Here is a 12022-nt window from a genome sequence, read left to right on the forward strand (position 1 = left end):
GGAATAAGAACTTCCTTTCGTCGTATGGGCAGATAGGACCACTTCCAAAGTGTCCACGAGTCAAACTCCATACTCTTTGGTGTCCAGAATAGAAGCAATGATCCCTACTGAAGTGGTGATTCTAATAGCAAGATACCTATGTCAAGATCAAGAGAACAACAATAGGATCCTAGCCCAGGATCTTGACACTACCGTTGAACTCATATATCTTGCCAACATCCGCATCGCTGCCCGTCAACAAAGGATCACCAAAGCATACAACAAGGCCATGAATATAACGTACTTCAAACGTTAAGAGAACTGTCAGGAGGTCCACTTGCCTTAGTTAGTTATGTTAACCCACTTATTCTGAGCTCATTTGTGTCGGATCCTTTTGGAACTATTCCACATATTTTGCCTATTCAACCAACAATTCCTACCCCACCTACTCCACCTGTTCCAAACCATTCATTTGAAGAAAATCATGATGTCGATCCACCTGATTTTGAACTTCATTTTCAACAAGAATTCACACTAATGTTCATGAAATACAAACGTCCCTAGAATCCCAGTCATAAACCTTATCAGAACCAATTTCAAGCCCCTCATCAAAGTAATCCTCAGCCATTTCCTAAACCTTTAAGAAACCCTCCAGCATACCGACCAAACATCCCAAATCACTACTCAGAATCCTAAGAAATTCCGAAATCAGTAAAACCCAAGATAGTTTGTCATAAATGTGTTCTCGGTAACCACTTTGCGAAAGACTATTTGGCTGAAACCTCTAAAAACCGAAGGTAAAAGATTTTGCATAGTATGCTCGTAGATCCCAAGAGCTGGTAGCAAGTGAGAAAGATTTTGTTACCATAGTGTCAAGAAATGTTGATGGGTACTGGTCTTCTGGAGATGAAGATGAAATAAGAACTGGAAGGAGCATGTATCTTATAGCAAGACAATCGATCAAGTGTGATGAAGGCTGCTGGTCTTCAGGTTCAGAAGAGGACAATGATGACGTTGAGCCAAAATTTTGCTACATGGCAACAAATGATCCACCTGACATAAGCATCATCCAGCAGGTAAAACCCATGATCAAGTTACAATAATTTTGATTTATCTGTTTGTGAACCATATCTAACATAGATCCAATCAGATATGATAGTTATTCATAGAGCCTATGAGTCTTCCATAGAAGTAAGTGAGAAGCTGGACAGTGAACTGAACCGTCTTAGATTATGCTTTGAAGATCGTAATCTTAAGATATAATCACTAGAGAGATAGAGCTTGTAATGTATAAAGATGAATGTATCATTTTAAAAGACAATGTGAAATCGCTTTTTGTGAAAGGAATATCTTAGTTTCTGATAACAAACATCTTAATGCCAAAATTGATGCATTGCATAACACTATTGATATTCTTGAAGCACACCCATGGTCCAAAGCACTAGGCCTCAGAAACGAGCTTCCGAAACCTATTGCTCGTCCCTTGAAGGAACTGGAAAATATAACGTTTATGGGAGACGTTCCGAACCACACTCATTCGGATACCCTTGTCTCACCATTATCGCCCCTTTTTAAGACTCCAGACCCGTTGCAATCTCTGATTCCAAAGTTCCACCCTATGATTGTTAAATAGCATGATTCCATGCCTCGTCCACTTCTGATATCCTTGGATCTGAATCAGTATTCCGCCTCTGATATCCTTGGATCTGAATCAGTCTTCGGACTCATTCCTTGACACCAACTGTACTGGTGTTCAGATTCCGAACTGTGGTCCTCCAAACGATTGTGTTGTTGGGGAAATAATTCCTGAGACAACTGGATATGAGTCTTACAAATCAGACTTTGTTTGGGTGTCATTTTATACTAACATAGATGAAGAAATTGGATGTGACGATTCATCTGACTCTTGTATCTCTAACTCTGATGTGATTTTGAAATCAACTCTAGTGCCAATTAAGCCTAAGTTCAACAATCAATCGCCTGGACAAACTTCCAAGTCATCATCTAACTCTCGGAAGAAACCTTGGTTGAATAAGAAAGACATTTTTCACCCTAAGACCGAAGTTAAGAATGCCCTTAGTAAAGAAATTAGGTCTAGGCAGGATTCTAGATTCATTGAGAATTCCGAAAAGAAAGTTTCTCCCACAGTAAGTCCATCCACTAGGAACCACAATACATTTATGCCTGTTAAGATTCTTAAGATGTCTTCTAATCCTCCAAGTTCGGTGGTTCAAAACAAATCTGTCAATCATAATACAAAAAAGGTCACTGTTGAGACTCCTTTTGTGAAAACTCGCTCTCCTCGGACAGTTTCTTCTGTGTTTATTGCTAAATCTGATGGAACGATTTTCAAACCTAAACAGTTTTCGAAACCAAATGTGCCTTCGAAAGCAACAAGCAAAGAACCAGTCGCTAAGAACACTGTTGTTCAGACGTCGTCAAAAGATTCAAAACAAATGTGTTGAGTGGAAAGTAAAAAAGGCTGAAAACACATCTGTCAACGCAGTGATTCCTACAACATCTCGAAAAATTGTTGGTCCGAGAAAAGCAATATCCAAACAACCTTTGGTTGAATATGATTTTTGGTTCAATGAAAAGACCTTGACATTATGCTTCTTTCCCAAAGAATCTCGGAACAAGCCTTCCGAGATGCCAGTTGCTCAAAATCACAATCCAAGTCCAAAGCCCATACGAAAGTCGCTAAGGTTACGTCGGAGCCTAAAAAATCCAAAACTCACTAATTTTTCAAGCACTCTATGCTTCAGAACAAGATACAATATGGTATATTGATAGTTCTTGTTCCATGCACATGACTGGGCAGAAAGACTTTCTGTGTGATCTAAAGCTCGCTCTTAATGTTGATTACGTGACATATGACAACAATTCAAATTCATAATTTCGGTATTATGGCATCCTGACCAATGACAATTTCTCTGTCTCTAATGTGGCATATGTGGTTTATCTCAATCATAACCTGATTAGTGTAACTCAAGTCACTGATGCAAACCGAAGAGTTACATTCTACAAAAAGCATAGCTACATCCTGACAGAAGACCGGAAGAAATGTCTAGTCAAATCAAATCACATCAAAAACATGTATCCATTAGACATCAACATGATCATTGGCAAGCCTCAACTCTGTCTTCTTTCAAAGGTCTTTCCTGACGTTAGTTGGCTATGACATCAGAGGATTGCTCATCTCAAATTCCGATACATGAGTGATCTTATTTCTAGAGAAATGGTCCGAGGTCTGCCACTCCTTGAATTCGAAAATGATCATCTCTATGCTGCATGTGAATGTGGGAGGCAATCCAAGAAAGGTCATCCTGTATTCATTGAAAAGTCAATTTCGGAACCATTAGAACTTCTTCACCTGGGTCTTCTTCCTTAGGCTAAAATCCAAAATAGACTCTGAACTTATTAACTTCATCAAAGGAATTGAAGTTCTTGTCAAAATTCCCGTTAGAACAATCCAAAGTGACAATGTATCGGAATTCACCAATGTTACCATTAAGAAATTCCTCTCCGATAAAGGCATCGACCACGATTTATCTGCTCCCTACACTCCTTAACAAAACGGTGTAGTTGAAAGAAGAAACCGAACTCTCGTTGAAGCTGCTCGATCGATGCTGAAATTTGCAAGTCTTCCTCTCTGTCTTTGGGCTGAAGATGTATCCACTGCCTGCTTCACTCAAAATCAAAGAATCATTAATTATGGTCTCAACATGACACTGTATGAAGCCATGAATGGTCGCAAGCCGAGTATCTCATTCTTACACATTTTCGGCTGCAGATGCTTTATAAAAAAATGTGATCAACTCACCATGTTTCAACCCAAAGCCGATGAAGCAATATTTTTTGGATACTCAGCAAAATCCAAAGCCTACAGAGTTCTTAATCGTCGAACTCGTGAACTTGAAGGAAGCTTTGATGTCACTATTGATGATAATTTTATTCGGAACTCTAGCCCAACTCATGTTATAACTCACATCATGGAGTCTGATGCTCGACCTCTTGGGTCTCCGAATTCCCAAATCATCTATGAAGTCAACTTCAAAAGCCTGTTTTGACCATAAGAAAATGATATTGAGTCTGAATCTCGATCAAGACCGTCCTCGTTATCTGCAACTCCGATTTCTCAAAATGTCTCTGGTCCGACACTCACCTTTCCTCCATTTGATTCTGATCCATTTCAACCTTTTCAGGTTGAGGGGGAGAATTGTCATCCATCCCTCGAATCAAATGTTTATGGATTTCAAGATGCAACCGATCAATTCGCTGAATTTGATCCCATTCCAAACAATAATGAAGACGATGCTAACTTCTTTGACTATCCAAACAATGACAGCGTTGACATATCCGGTTCAAAAGTTCAGGGGGAGCATCATCCTCAAATTCAAATTATTCAAGGGGTGCAACACAACCCCATTCTTTATATCGTATCATCCGCTGCACAAGAACTTCCGATATTACATATATGGACAAAGGACCATCCTCCAAATCAAGTCATTAGAAATCTCAACACTGGTGTTCAAACTCGTTCTGCCACCAACATCCAAAATGAATGTCACTTCTAGGCATTCATATCAATGGTTGAACCAATATCCATCAAGGAAGCTTTAGAACATGCTGATTGGATTACAGCCATGCAAGAAGAGTTGGCAGAATTTGACAGAAATAAAGTGTGGACTCTTGTGCCTCCTCCTCAGGATCACCCTATTGTTGGCACAAGATGGGTGTTCCAAAACAAGCTCGATGATGTTGGAGTTATAATCATAAACAAAGAGAGATTGGTGGCCAAAGGATTTACTCAGATCGAAGGACTCGATTACGACAAGACTTTTGCTCTTGTTGCTCATCTTGAAGCCATCCGAATCTTTCTCGCTAATGCAGCTCACAAAGGCTTTAGGGTTTACCAAACGGACATTAAAAGTGCCTTTCTCAACGGTGAACTAGAAACCGAAGTGCATCTTCAACAACCCCTTGGTTTTGTAAATATTTCATATCCAAACTATTGTTACAAACTTCAAAAAGCCGTTTATGACCTTAAGAAAGCTCCACGCGCCTGGTACGAGACTCTCACTGATTTTCTAAAGTGTTCCTATTTTCAAAGAGGAATTCTTGATTTTCTAAAGTGTTCCTATTTTCTCGCTATATGTTGATGAAATCAACTTTGGATCCACGGATTCAAAGATGGTTGCTGATTTCGAAAAGTTAATGGTTAGTCGATTCCAAATGAGCATGGGTGTTGAATTAATTTTTTTCCTCGGACTCCAAGTCAAGCAAACCAACAGAAGAATCTTTTATTCATCAAGAGAAATACATTTCTGAACTTCTGAAAAAGTATTCAATGGACACTGGTGCCTCTACAAAGGTTTCAATGGGTTTTGGACACACGATTTTCTCGGAACCATCAGGTGTTGCTGTTGATCAGAAGAACTATATGGTAATGATTGCATCGATACTCTACCTTACTGCATGTCGATCGGACATCATGTTCTCTACATGCCTGTGTGCTTGATTTCAAGTTAATCCGAACATGTCTCATCTTCTGGCTATCCATCAAATATTCTGATATGTCAAAGGAACAAAGCACCTCAGAATTTGGTATCCGTCAAGTGAAAGTTTCCTTTTTCATGCATACTCCGACTCAAAATATGGAGGTCTTCAAATGGATTGAAAAAGCACTTCCGGAGATTGTCAATTTTTGGGTGGAAGGTTGGTTAGCTGATCATCTAAGAAACAGAATTGTATTGCTCTCTTAACAACCGAAGCAAAATACATCGCTGCTGCAAGCTACACTTCACAAGTTCTTTAGATGAAATCTCAGCTTATGGAATATGGTTATAGATTTCAACATATTGCAATCTATTGTGAGTCTCAAAGTACAATTGCGATTTCTCAGAATCCAATTCAGTTTTCCATGACCAAGCACATTGATATTTGGTTCCCTTTCATTAAAGATCATGTTTTAAAAGGAAATACTGAACTCATTTTTGTTCCATCCGATGATGAAATTGTTGATGTCTTTACTAAGGCGTTAGACGAAACAAAATTTTATGGGTTTCTGAACAAAATGGGAATGATGATGCATGATCCACAATTCTTCCAAGAGGTTGTACTCTCTAATGAAAATATTATAAAGTAAAATGATTACAAAGTCAAATCCATTTCTCCTCAGAATCGTTTCCTCTTAGAAAATATAGCATCTTCTTATGTGTCTGTTTGTCTAACCTCTTGTTCTAGTTTTTAAGCCGTTTAGCTTTCATCATCTCTTGAAGCTTATGACCGATATATTTACATCCGTGTTTTTGCAATCATCACATCTATGAGTTTATGTCAATATCAAGTGTGTTAAGAAGTTCACCTGAAAATTAAAATCTGAAACGGTAATGTGATTTCATCTCTTATATTCTTCTGAGCTCTGATCCTTCAATTCTCGGAATCTCAATCTTTTGAAATTGGTCCTCTAAGATCTTCATGCATTTTTACCTCTGATATTCAGGTTGAGACAGTGCCATCTTGAACTCTATACTATGTACAAATGATGTATTCATATTCTTTCTGAAGTATCCTATGACATCTCATCTCGAAATCCAGTTGTTCCGATATCATTAGCTGTAAAATAAATTCAAAGGTTTTCATTAAAGTTTTTAATTTGAAACGTTTTATTATTTATATTTTAACGGTAATTTTTCTTGATGATTATCCTTTAATTCTCAATAAACGTGCTTTGGCACACATTCTAATAAAGCGCATTTTAAGTCAGAACTGAAACGACGGTTATCTCTTTTGGAACAAACAAACGCCCCATCTTTTGTATGCTACAGTTGTTTAGGATGCTGTTTTTGGAAATGCATTAAATGTAACCCATTCGTATTCGGGTGTCATCATTACTTTTTTTTGACCCGACCCGGAATATCCAACCTATAAAAGGATTTTGAATCCTAACTGTTCCTACTTTTCACTTTTGCTAACTTCTTCCTAGAGCCTTTCTTTATACTCTATTCTTCGAGCTCTCAAGCATTCATCAATGGCGTCTTGCCAAACCATTCCTCAAGCTTCCAAACCCGCAACAAATAAGAAATCTTCCAAGGGTTCCGCCTCATCATCATCCACTGAGTTTGTCCTTAGGGAAACAACTCAACTGTTCTCACTATATCCCATGGATTATGACAAATCAATCCGCATCATGATTGAGTTCATCTTCCATCATCCTATAGCAGTTCCTCTCATCAAAATCCCTAACCCTAAACTTCCTCTTCACATTCTTCATAAAGCCTTTGAATAGATCAAGATCGAAAATGACGTGCTAGAAGTTAAGATCGCCGACGACAAAATTGTTCCTCTGCTCAAGAACACCTTCCTTAAAGAAGTCGATATTCAAGAAAACCCTAAGGGTTTTCATGTTCAAGAACCCTCGACTAAAGAGTTTCAGACATTTCTCAATCATATCAGGTATAATGGTGAATTCAAGGATAAGGAGTTCAAGAAGTCCATTGTTCCTAGCCTTTGGACTGTTCTGATGCACCTAATCCTTCGAGCATTGTCCGGCAAGCATGGTGGTACTGACACCATGAGTGAAGAATGGTTGTACGATTTGTACAACATCTATTCCGGAAGAAACAACGTTGTTGATTTGATCGAGGTGCTTTGGCAGGACTTTCAGAAGTTTTCCATCAAAAGAAAGTCTAACGAGATCTCAATTCCGAGATTATGGGCTCTAACACTTCAACAGTTGTACGATAAAAGATTAGAATCCATTCCTCTCAATTCCCATTTCAAACAGGTATACTATTCTTTTAAGGCTATTAAAACTTATAGGTTACCAAACCAATCTACTTTCTGACCTATCCAACGTTTTCCAGAACATACGTTGGCTGCAGTTCCATCCGATTCACTATATCTAAAACACCATCTTGAGACCTCGGTTGTGTATGAACCTACACAATCTGCCCCAGTCTCGGATGTGAACAACCAAGTTTTTACTGGTGGCCGTAAGAAGAAAATAGCTAAACGAAAGGCCTCTCGTTTAAAAGTTAGAACCAAAAAGAGAACCAAAGCCAGTGGATCCTCTCAATAGGATACACATATTGGCATTTGATTTGACTCTGGATCACAACCTACCCCTCCCATCCACTCTTCCGAAGCACCCTTCGAAGTTTCAATATAACAAGCACACACTCACGGGGAGTCAGCACATAGTCTACCCCCATCTTCCCAAAAAGATGGTGCTGGTATTGAAAAAAGTCCCTTGAACCCCCCCTGGGACAGACTCATGAGTCTTTTTGGAAAGCCATTTCGATTCTACACATGCACAATCAGGGGGCCCTGCCTATGATTCTAAGTTTTTCGAAGCTGGAGCAGGCCTTCCTACTTCGAAAGCCGCAACCGGTCTGATCCCTGGTTCAAGTAAAGGACGATCAGATATTTTTGACAAAGACTAGTCTGATTTTGTAGACAGGGCTCACTCTCGTTATTCGGAGCTAACAAAAGCACAAGTAGAGTATACGCTTATCTCAATGCGTCAAAGAGCTCTTCAAAGTAGTCTTACATTCACTTTTTCATGTGATGAATAGACAGATCAAGGGTTCCATCCTTCCGAAGAAGCTCAGCAAACTGCTACAGGAGATGTTCCTAATCCTACAATTGTTTTGGATTATTCTCCTCGTACGTTCACAAGCGATGAAACTTCCAAGCCTCCCTCCGACGAAGAACATTCTGATAACAAAATGTTTGACGAAGACATCAAATCCGTTGGTGCCATTCCAATCATCACCTCTTTCAACTCACTACAGAAGCCTTCCTCCTCTAAGCCACTGTATGATTTCGACCTTTTCTCCTCTTCCTCCTTAGAAGAAGAAGTAAATGTTGATGCAAACACTCAATAAAATCAAGGAAACGAAGATCAAACCAATGCATCTGATAATCCCAAGCCTTCCGAACCTCAAGATGATAATGTTGATGACGATGATAAAAAGTCTTATAGTTCTACCTCATACACAGGATCTTCAGATGAAAACATTGCATATCCTTTTGCCTTAGAAATCCAAGATAATGTTGCTACTGTTGTTTCCAAGGTTGACTCTCTTGATAGACCGTTGCACAACTTGATTCCAAGATTGATCAGAAGGTTACTAGCCTTGACTCCAAGCTTGAACTCATTATTAATCTCCAAGATCAAAGATGCTAGTCCCTCCGAACTCGATCAAGCAAATCAACTCGACCAACTCATTTCGCTCTGGTTCAAGCACACTCTTGAAGAAGTCGAACAGAAATACAATGATAGCCTCGATCATCAAATCTCCACCACCACCGCTATGCTCAAGATTAATGACGACATGATCAGTGCTACTAACGAACTCATCAAACAGACCTATGTTCGTCATAAGAAACAAATTCAAAGGATAGAAAAGGAGTTTCGTGAAAATGATGAGATGAATTTAATTATGCATCAGGTTCTTATCAAGTTGATCCGAGCAACCTCGAATATTGTTGATGTTCGGAATTATAAATTCGATAAGATGCTTGTCATTATCGATGGGACTTTTGCTGATCTCAAAGCTCAAGCTCCCACCACTGAAGCTTACGACTCTCTCTCTCTCTCACTCTCTCTCTCCAAACAGATTAATGTGAGCTTTCAGAGAGTGTTCGAGTGCTTAACTAAACTTGAGAGCAATGCCAGACTTGCATCGGGTGCAAGGTCGTCCAGTGCAAGAGGGGGAGAAGGAGCCAGTGGAAGAGAAAGACAGGTTCAATGGAAACCTGACTCGGAATTTATACTCCGAGACGAGTCAACCGATGAAGAAGTACCCGAGGTTGAATCTCTTGAACCTATTGAGTATGGTGATTAAGAAGGTGAAGATCTGGCTGAAAATGTTATTTTAGGACTTCAAGCTATTAGGGAACAACCTTTGAAGGTCCTTTCAGATGCAGATAAGCTCAAATGGTCATTGGTTACATGGCCATATTCATTAGCAGAAACTATAAGACGAAGGCAAGATATGGAAAAAAATCAAAACAAAGTTAACCATCGATGCATTTGGAGCCACACAATCTATGCTTCCACCAATCCCTACTCTGAGGATCGTTCAGATCGATGAAGGTTCTCCAACCCGAAAAACCTGATGATCTCCCTGGAGAGCCTCTTGTTCCTCCTCCTCCAAAATTCATCATCACCGAATCCGGAAAACATATCATCTCCGACTTGAATGAACCTCCACAAGACAAAGGAAAGAAAATTGCTACTGATTTGGACATCCCATTGAAGACATCGAAAAAGTCTAAGGGCTAGTCTTAAGAAAAAATAAATCAAGCTTTCGAAGAAAGCATCAATGTAAGTTTCGAAATATCTAGTAAGGTGTCAAAGTACGTTTAAGTCTGGGTAGTGTCGTTATCGAAGTCAAGCACTTCAAATGTATGTATTATGTAAGGCTATTTTAGAGGTTGAATGTCAAATGTTTTGCCCTTACGTGTTTTTTGTATGCGTTTGTATCACCCTATAAATAGGATAAGTATAGGAGTCGAGAGGAGATTTTGAGATTTTGTGCTTTTACTCTCTTTTGTTCTTTTGTACTTGTTCAGACGCAATCAACGAGCCAAACAAAATTTATTTACATCTGTGTTCTTTACGCTTTTTGTTCTTGATTTCGTTCTTAATACTCGATTCAAACAAACTACATTTGGTATTAGAGCATGATACATTCAATCATTTCTGGTTTTCTCATCTTTTTCTAAAGTTTTGAATCACTCTTTTCGATTCAAAAGATTTCCACACTTTTGATTAAAAAACTTGTTCTTATTCATTGATTTGTTTTGATTCTACAATTGTTTGATAGATCGAGTGTTTTCTGAACAATTTCTGATAGACTCGTCTGCTAAATTTCTTTTTCTGAATCTTATCGTCACTTTTTTCTGTACAAAAATGGCGAATTTCAACATGGACACAATGTCTAGATTTTCTCATCTGCTTGGATCTTCCACTAAGATTCCAATGCTTATTCCAGAGTACTACGAGCAATGGGCAGATCACATGGATGGTTACCTCAACGGAATCGACAAGGTTACTCGTGGGAATTATCGTCCAATTATGTTTGATTAAGTCTGAAATGTAGATTCAACTTCTAGTATGGCATCTCAAAAGGAAAAGTGTGAAGAAAATGATAAGAAGTGACTTCGTGAACGTCGTGGTGCTCTTCCACCAATTCTATACAATGTTGTTCGAGGTAGCAAGATTGCTAAAGAGATATGGGATACTTTTAAGGAAAAGTATAAAGGAAGTGAGCAGACGAAGCAGATCTCAGTGAAGCAGTATTTACTGGAACTTGGAGAATTCAAGCAAAAGGAAAGTGAAACTATTGAACTTTACTATGATCGCTTGAATGAGTTGATATTCAAGTGCAACAGTGATGGAGTTACACACTCAACCCATGAATACAATCTCACATTTATGATGGGATTACGAAAATAGTGGAGGAATATCAGATTGATGATAAAAACTCAACAAAGCTTTAATTGCTATTCATTGAGAGACCTGTATAATGTGCTCAAAGCTCATGAGAGAGAAATCAATGAAATTACTGAAGAAGGGAAGATGAGTCTGGGAGGTCCACTGGCGTTGATGTCGAAGGTGTCAGCAAAGGACTCTAAGATCGAAGTTATTGAGCAAGTTGGTTCTGAAGATGAAGGATTCTTGATGAATTCGGAGGATGAGACTGTGGCTTACTATTCCAACAATAAAGTGAATAAGTTCTTTAAGAAACCTCTCAATCCGAAATACAAAAGCAACAATGAATTCAAGGGTAACACTTCATCTAGGAAAGGAATGATAGTAGAGTCGAAGGAAGAGAAGAAATAAAACAAGAGTGTTATTGAGAAGGCTGAGAAGAAGTTAAAGGGATATTCAGGGTTCGACTATAATTACTGTAATGGTGCAAATCATCTTGCAGTAGATTAAAGGATTGTCACTGTTTGTGAAGTGAGGTGGTGAAGGGGATGGAACCGACCAGATATGGTCATCTGGTTCCAACGATGAAGAGATGAG

The sequence above is a fragment of the Lactuca virosa genome, chromosome 5 (assembly GCF_052849685.1).
Source record: "Lactuca virosa cultivar CGN04683 chromosome 5, Lactuca_virosa_CGN04683_v6, whole genome shotgun sequence".
NCBI lineage: Eukaryota > Viridiplantae > Streptophyta > Magnoliopsida > Asterales > Asteraceae > Lactuca > Lactuca virosa.